The sequence below is a fragment of the Echinops telfairi genome, unplaced genomic scaffold (assembly GCF_000313985.2).
Source record: "Echinops telfairi isolate 266 unplaced genomic scaffold, ASM31398v2 ScPeMD7_7475;HRSCAF=8513, whole genome shotgun sequence".
Classification (NCBI taxonomy): domain Eukaryota; kingdom Metazoa; phylum Chordata; class Mammalia; order Afrosoricida; family Tenrecidae; genus Echinops; species Echinops telfairi.
Window position 1 is genome coordinate 9934413 of NW_022111379.1, and position 7907 is coordinate 9942319.

The 7907-nt window shown below is 52.5% G+C and overlaps 1 pseudogene; it reads right to left on the reverse strand.

Moving 5' to 3' along the window:
* Positions 1–2613: 2613 nt before the first annotated feature.
* Positions 2614–3731, reverse strand: LOC101663444 (annotated as a pseudogene).
* Between the last annotated feature and the right edge of the window lie 4176 nt (positions 3732–7907).

Below are 7907 nucleotides of genomic sequence, written 5' to 3' on the forward strand. Positions count from 1 at the left end.
GGGCCCCGAATTGCCCGAGTTCGACTTGATCCTTCCCACCTCCTTCCCACGCTAGGCTAAGGGAGCGGCGCCGGCCTGGTCTGGGTGGGTCCCGGTGACAGCTGAGCGCGCCCTTCGGATTGAGGGAGCCAAGAGCCGGGGCAGCCGTGATGGTGTCTGTTGAAGTAGGGCCCAGTCCTCGGAAGAGACCGCTGGACACTCTTCTTTTTCAACCTCCAGTAACGTCGAGTTCTCGGTCCTGCTGTTCAGGACCCGAGGCTGACCCCATCACCACCCCATCAGCCACCCCAGGTGGCTGGAGCTGTGCAGGACCCGTGCGCACGCACGCACGCACCCCAGCCAGAGTAGCTGCTCCGCGCCACCTGGGGCCTCGGCGCCACCTGCCTCCCGGACCCCCGAGATGGCCTTGTCCCAGCCCCCCCGGGAGCCGCCACACGAGCCCCAGGCCGGGCACCCTGCAGCGCGAGGTGGGGCACGGGAACTCACGGAGCAGCCTGGTTGGGGACCAAGAGGACTAGTGAGCCTGGGGGGTGCGCGGGGGCGGGTGATGCAGGCCGGAGACGAACACTCCCTGGGAGATGAAGGCTAATCCCCCGCGAACCAAACGCACTGCCATCGAACTGATTCCGACTCAGAGCGCCCACGTACAGGACACAGCCTGCGGTTCTGCACCGGAGCGGAAGGCCTCGTCTTTCTCCCCCAGAGAGGCTGGGGGAGTCGAACTGCTACGGTTGGCGCTGGGTGAGATGGAGCTTCTCGGAGTCTGCGGAGACTAGTTCTTCCTGGCGCGGCCTTCCCGCCACCTCCTCCCCCGCGCCCCCAGAAGTGCTCCGAAAGCACAGGCAGCCCTTCCCGCCGGTCCCCTCCCTTCCCGGCTCCCTCTGCAGCACTTAAAATGTAAATGCACATGGTGATTAGCTGCGGGGTCGCTAATTACAGCTGAAGCCATTCATTAAACTGTCATCTCGCTTCGCAGCCCGCCGGCTGCGCGCTCTGGCGGACCTCGGGAGGCAGAGGGGTGGGATGTAGGGTGGAGGGGAAAGTGGCGGAGGGAGGCGGAGGGTCTGAGGATGGGGGTTAGCGTTGAATAAGCAAGCGTCTGCAGCCAGCCTGGAGAGCGTGCGAGGTGGGGCGGAGGGGGGCCATGAGTGAGGGGTGGTAGTGAAGAACTGGGGCGGTCTGGAAGGGGGCCCGAAATGCTGGGGAGGGGGAGCGGGGTAATAGAAAGATGGAGGGGGGGCACACTGGGGAAATGGGTGGGGAACTGGGTGAAGGGGGGAAAGTCAAGGGCTAAGCCCTGGGAAGGTGGGTTAATAAAGGTACCACCTTGGCTGCTTATCATGCAAGGGTCAAAATGGCCCTGAGAAGGATGGCCGCCGACGTCTCCTGGTTCAGCGGAGAAAGCCAAGCAATAGGACTACAACGATTTTTATTTTATTTTTTAGCAATCGGTTTCTGTGTTTCTAGATGTCAATGTATTATAAATTTTATTGTGGAGAAATCCATATAATCAAAATATATGAAACAAAAGCTTGCCATTGTAAAACGTACAATTCGGTGACATTAGTTTCTGCATGTTAGGATACTTGGCATAAACCCATTAACCTGTGAGCAGTGACTCCCACTCCTGCCTCCCCATTAAGACTAATAAACTTTGGCCTCGTGTATTACAAATATAAATGGAATCATAAATATTTGCCCTTGTGTGTCTGATGCTCCCCCTACAGAACAGTCTACTCTGTCCTACAGTTTCCTTATGCATCACAACGGGCTCAGTGGGTGGTGTTTGCCTTGCAATATTTTCAAGGTACATCCATGTCCTATCAGAATCTCACTTCTCTTGATGGGTATATCATTCATTACACGTACATACTTTTGTTTAGTCATCTGTTGAAAGGCTCTCGTGTTGATTCCATATGGATGTAAGTCTGTTGCTAAAATATCTCAAGGAAACAGCACAGTGGCCTCTTACTGCCTCTGAGACAGGACCTCTTTTTTGAGGCCTCTTTTAGCAAACAAGTACTAAAGATGGATACAGATGAAAGGCAGGCTCTTGGAACAGCCTATGTAAGTGGGAGACTGACCCTGATCCTTCAGCATTTCTCCCAAATTCTCAAAGTGCTGGCTGAGGATGAGCTGGGACACCCAGAGATGGGAGATACCGCCTCAAGAAGATCCTTTCTTTAACTTCTTTTGGCCTCTGTGTGACCATAGGCAAGTTACCACTCTGCCTCGACTTCCTCATCTGTGAAACGGGAGTAGTGATAGCAGTCTGAGTCCTAGAGTGGTTCAGAGATGGAAAGACTTGTAACACTCTTGGAACCTTGGTAACTTCTCAGGAAATGTTGACTTACTATTTTTCATGTATTATTTGTGGGATTAAAATGAGTAAAATAAAAATAAGGGAGATGAGGGTAAAGCCAGCCTGTGAAGGGGAAGCTGTGGACATAGAATATTCCTAATTTGTTAGGGAGTAATAGCAACTTAGATTCAACTCACTCTCCAAAGAGCCTGAGCGTGGCAGCATCTCTGCTCTGCGGCAGGCTCTCTCTCTCTCTCTGTGTTAAACAATAATTTATTGAGACCTCCCCTCCCGCCCTCCCAGATTCCAGGTCACTTTTTCCACTTGTAGATCTTGTGTGCCTGCCCCAGGAAGATGGAGGACTGCAGTGGGGCAGCAGGCAGCATATTGCTGGCCCCAGGACACTTCTAAGGCTGCTGCTGGAACTGGCTTCCTGGTAATGCTTGAACACAGCCGGCAGCTTCATCTCTTCGTACATTGTCTTCACCTGTGCCACCTTCTCTGCCTCCTTCTGCCCATGATTCTCCTTCAGGACCCGGCCTGTTGGCCCGTGGCAGGCACTGAACCACAGCCAGATGCATTAGTTGCCCTAGATGTCAGTGCCAATCTTGCCCGTCTCACTGGGGTTACTAAGAGGTCCCAGGTTATCCCCTGCATATGAAAGAGCTCGCCTGTCTCCAGCAGGATCCTCTTGGGATTGGCATGTTCCGTCTCCCCATCAGTGCCCACCAAGGACATGGCAGCAACTACAGGGAGGCAAAAGGAGTAGAAAACAGTCTTGTCCTTGACCATGAATGTGTACATCTCTTCAGTGAATGTGCCAAGATCCACGTTGCCCTGGGGGGCAGTGATGAGGTCCAGGGCCTGTCCCGTCTCAGCCTGATAGGAACCCTCAGGGACAGCTCAAGCAGGTCCAGGTAACAGGGCTCCCGGCAGTGGAGCTTCAGCAGGCAGTAGATACAGGATTCCAGCAGCATGGCATCCTCGATGGCATCCAAACCTCTTCCTGGCTTCTCAAACCAGCAAGGCTGCCCCTGGCAGGTGAGGGATGGGTCTACTATGTCCTCCAGTACCAGGAGGAAACCTTATAGCATCTCAACACACCAGTCCATGGTCAGGGCCCACTGCAGACCCTCAGCATCCTGCTTCCTGGGCTCCGCCAGCTCCTGGAACACAGCCAGCATCCTCAAACCTGGGTTGTACTTGCCTTCAAGGTCACTGTACTCCAGGACCTTCTTGAGGCGGTATCTCCCATCTCTGGGTGTCCCAGCTCATCCTCAGCCAGCACTTTGAGAATTTGGGAGAAATGCTGAAGGAAATTCTGCTTTTCTTGGGCATGAGCATCTGCTTTCTTGTCTCCATTCTGTTCCAGAATGCTGCTTCTTGCTTGGTCCTGGAAGGGGTCTTTTGGACCTTCATAGAAGTACATCCCACCTCTTATAGACAAGTCTCCTCTCATGTGGGGGACGTCCTGAGACAAGGAAGGCTTCCTCTGTCTTTGGTAGAACCCCTGAAGTTATAAGTCCTGGTCTCAAGGGGACCTGCACCCATGCAAATGGAACCAGGAACCCAGTTCTGTGGTCCGAGGACTCCTGGGTAGCCCCACTGGGAAGTTAGAGGACCAGAGAGAACCCAGTTTATTGGGCACCCACCAAGCACCCAGCTTTGAAACAGGTACTCTCACAGGTCTATTCTCTGAGTGAATCTTAACAATCTCACTTTTCAAGAAGGTACCCTTGTTTTGGGGCCCATGTCAAGACTAAGGCCCAGAGAGGTTAAGTAACTTGCCCAGTGTAGCACAGCAGGAAAGGAGCCACCACGGATATTTGAGCCCAGACAATCTGCGTTTTTATGATCTAAGCTCAGTACAAGACGAAAGCTTTCCAATGACTTGAGGTTCCCAGTCAAGGTACGGGTTGGCTTTGGGGACAGACGGGAATGGCAAAGACGTATTAGTTATCTGTATCTATTGCTGCATAACAAATTATCCCACATTATTCCAAAAGAGCAGCAGCTTAAAACGACAAACATTTACAAGGGGCTTCAAAAAGTTCATGAAGAAATAGAATCGAAGGATAAGGGCACTTCCTGAAGCCCCCTCGTATTTCTGAGGGGTGGAGTCACAAGGGCAGCTTTTCCGGGGGTGGGGGGTGGGGTGGTTCTTGGCCAGGGTCTCTCACGAAGTTGCTGTCCAGATGCTGGCTGGGCTGCAACAATGGAAGGCTTAACCGGGCTGCGGGATCTGGTTCCCAAGCTCCGTGAAATGTCTATGGGCCTCTCCATGGTTCTGTTCAGCCATGACAGGCAGGTGTCCAAAAGACAACATGAGAACAAGCAAATGATCCAGTTCCATCATTATTTCCACTTTATTCTAGTCATTGGAAGGGATCCAAGCCCACACCATGGGGGAGGGAAAGTAGGCTTTATTATAAGTTGCATTGTGTCCTCTCAAGACGTGTGTTGAAATTCTATGCCTGCCTGTACTCGTGGATTGAATCCCATTTGAGAACAGGTTTTTGGTTGTCCACAAGGCTATCCCAAATCGTATCATAAGAACTTGGGTCTTAATAAAAAGGAAATGAGCTTGAACTGAAATTAAGTATTGTTCCGTGGGTTTGAACCAATCCATTTTGAGATATCAAAAGAGCAAGTTCCGTGCAGAATCAGGGGCTAGGGAGCTAACGGGGGAAGACAGATGCCAGACCACATGAAGATTATAGACAGCCGAGGAATACACAAAAGATAGGAGAAGCCTCAAAGAATTTGTTGGCAACTCAAAACCACAATGGGAGGAGAGTATGTGATTGGGCAGCAAATTGAGGAGGAGGAGGAAGCAGGCATTAACACCCTGAAACAGAGATGTGGAAAGAGCACTGACCTTGGATCCAGAACTGGGCTGATTTCCCGGCATGCAGCAAGCACTCAACCAATGTTTGATAAATGAATGCATACATGACAACTTTTCGAAGATGGTTTGCAAGTCTTTAGTCCTGAGTGTACCAGCAGACACCGTCTTATAGGACTTCCCTGAAGGTGGAGTGGGATTATGGGTGTGTGACCTAACACTGCTGGGCCACTCACAGGGAGCCCTGGTGACACTGCTGAAGCACTAGGCGGCTCATTGAAAGGTCAGTGGTGTAAGCCCGCCAGCTGCTCCTATTGGGCAGTTTGACTCTATCGTCCAGGGTCACTATGCGTTGGAATTGACTTGGTAACAGAGATAAGTGACACCAACATCTCAGGACTGGCACCTGTCCTGCCCCTCTGCTCTGAGTCCCAGGCCCTGCTTAGAGAGTACTTTCCCATGTCTCCTGGGCCAACCTGTTCACAAAGCCCCACCTCCAGTCCTTGCTGTTCCCCTTGAACCAGATAGGACACGACTCAGGATTCCCTCCGCCAGCCCCATCTCTAACCCTCAGGCCACTCCTCCTTCTGTGCAGGCTCTGGAAGTCAGGGTTTGCACTGCAGATCCAGTGAGTACTGCCATTTGGGGACAAGAGCCATTAATCTTCCATGAAATTCAATTGCTTTCCTAGCTGACAGGCCAAGTCACCTGAGTCCTGGAAGGGGGCGGCGGCAGGGGGCTATGTGGGCCTAGAATGGAAGAGCCTAGGGATCCAGGGGAGGAAGAGGGAAAGCTAAAACAGGCGTGGGAGCTTCTTCCACTTCTCCCCAAGAGTCCAATGTCTCCGCTTCCCATCAGCCCCCATCTGACTCCACCAGCCCCCATCTGCCTTCCAGACTCCAGCAGCAAGTAGAAACCACTCACCTGAGAATTCCCAGAAAAGCTCCTGTCCCCCAAAAGGCCTCCCAAGAGCCCACTGTGATGCCTGCAATCTTTCATGATTGGGTGCCAGCTTTGGATCATCAATGGTTCTGAAGATGAGGTCCTCTTCTTGAGCCCACTCAAACCCAAGGGGAGAATTGGTCATGCGTGGACGGAAGAATTGGGCTGTCTGAGAACCTTGGGGGTGGGAGCAAGGTCCAGAGCCAATCCTGTAAGGGCTCGGTTAGTATGTACATCCTGACCTACAGACATTGCTCTGAACCTTTGACATGTTTCACTCAGGGACTGCCACAAACATTTCACCAGTCAGGTGGAGCCCGAAGCCCAGGTCAGACAGACTGGAGGCAGAGCCTCTGTTCTGAAGCATGGCACTAGATATCCTAAGACATCCTAAGCATGGCACTAGACAACCCAGGACATCTTAAGCATGGCACTAGACATCCTAAGACATCCTAAGCATGGCACTAGACATCCTAGGACATCTTAAGCATGGCACTAGACATCCTGCGGTCAGAAGGGGCAGCTGGACAGAAAGCTAAGGCCTCCCCAGTGAGCCACAGGGAACGCTCTGGAACTGCAGGGTGGTGTGTTCTGTCCTGCAGGGTGTTGACTGGCAGCTAGGCTGATTGGTTTCTGTCTTCCTAGGGTCCCATCACCACCCGCCTTCCCTGGGACGCCTGGTTTTACCAGTTGCCCAATGTGCTCCCCTCTAATCCGCAGTAGCAGCTGGATCGGTGGATCGGTGAACGGTGGATCGGTGACAAGTATTGCTTCTGGAACCCAACCCCCTGCAGTGGTCTCCCAGCTTGCCACTTGCTAGTTATTGTCAAGCCATGAAATCTCTCTGTACTTTACTCTCGTCTCATTTCCATTGTTCAATGGAAACGTTCATTGTCTCAGAGTATCCGCTCAGTGCCTCCACAGGGCTGTCACCCCGTTTTCAGAGACAGCCGAAAGCCTCTGCCCCAGGAATGGCTCCACTGTCCATCACCGTCGGGAAGCATCGCTGAAACCTGTTCAGCATCGTAGCAGCAGATGGGTGGTTAGCTGCACAGGAGAGGCGTGGCCATCCTCCGTCTCCTGCACAGAAGATGAGAATTCTACCATGCGGAGACACCCTTGCCCCAAGAAGGTGAGAGGGCAGGGGAGGGTACAAAGAATGGGGAGGCGGAGAAGAGTTGACAACCCCCGTAGGGCAGCCAAAGCTGTTTGGTCCCAGCTGTGTGTTGCCAGGCAGGAATGAAGGCCCAGCAGTTTTGATTCTATTGTGTGTGATTGAACATTTTCTGCTTCATTTCAATGGGGAGTGGCTGTGTCAGCTTTTCTGAATGTTACATTCCGGGAGAGCAGCCTCCCCTCATCACATCCTGTGGAGGGATGCTGCGGATGAATAGTGCAATTCTGTTGCTGTAGAAACCCTCGGGTCTGGAATACTAGGAGGAAGCCAAGAAATCCTTTTCTCTTTCCTCTGTCACCTTTCTTCTAGCAACGGTCCCTTCACCTCCTCATAGCAAGACAGGAAGGGGTTCTCTTCACAGGCCACCCGATGCCCCCATCTTCTCAGCTCAGGGGTGGGGGGCAGGGTGGACATCCGAATCTGGGTGGCCTGTGGATGGACAGTGCAAGAGGACACTTCCTCAAATTTCCCTTCGTGGCCATGAGGATTGACACGAGGTAATGATTAGGCCTTCCTGCGTCTTCAGTCAAGGATGGAGTTAATCCAAGTGTGCCTAATGTAAGGCTTAGTAGAGTTTGCTAAGAACCAAAGTTCCTCTGTGTTTGCCCCTGAGCCCACCCTCTGAAGTTCTGCCCTAAGGA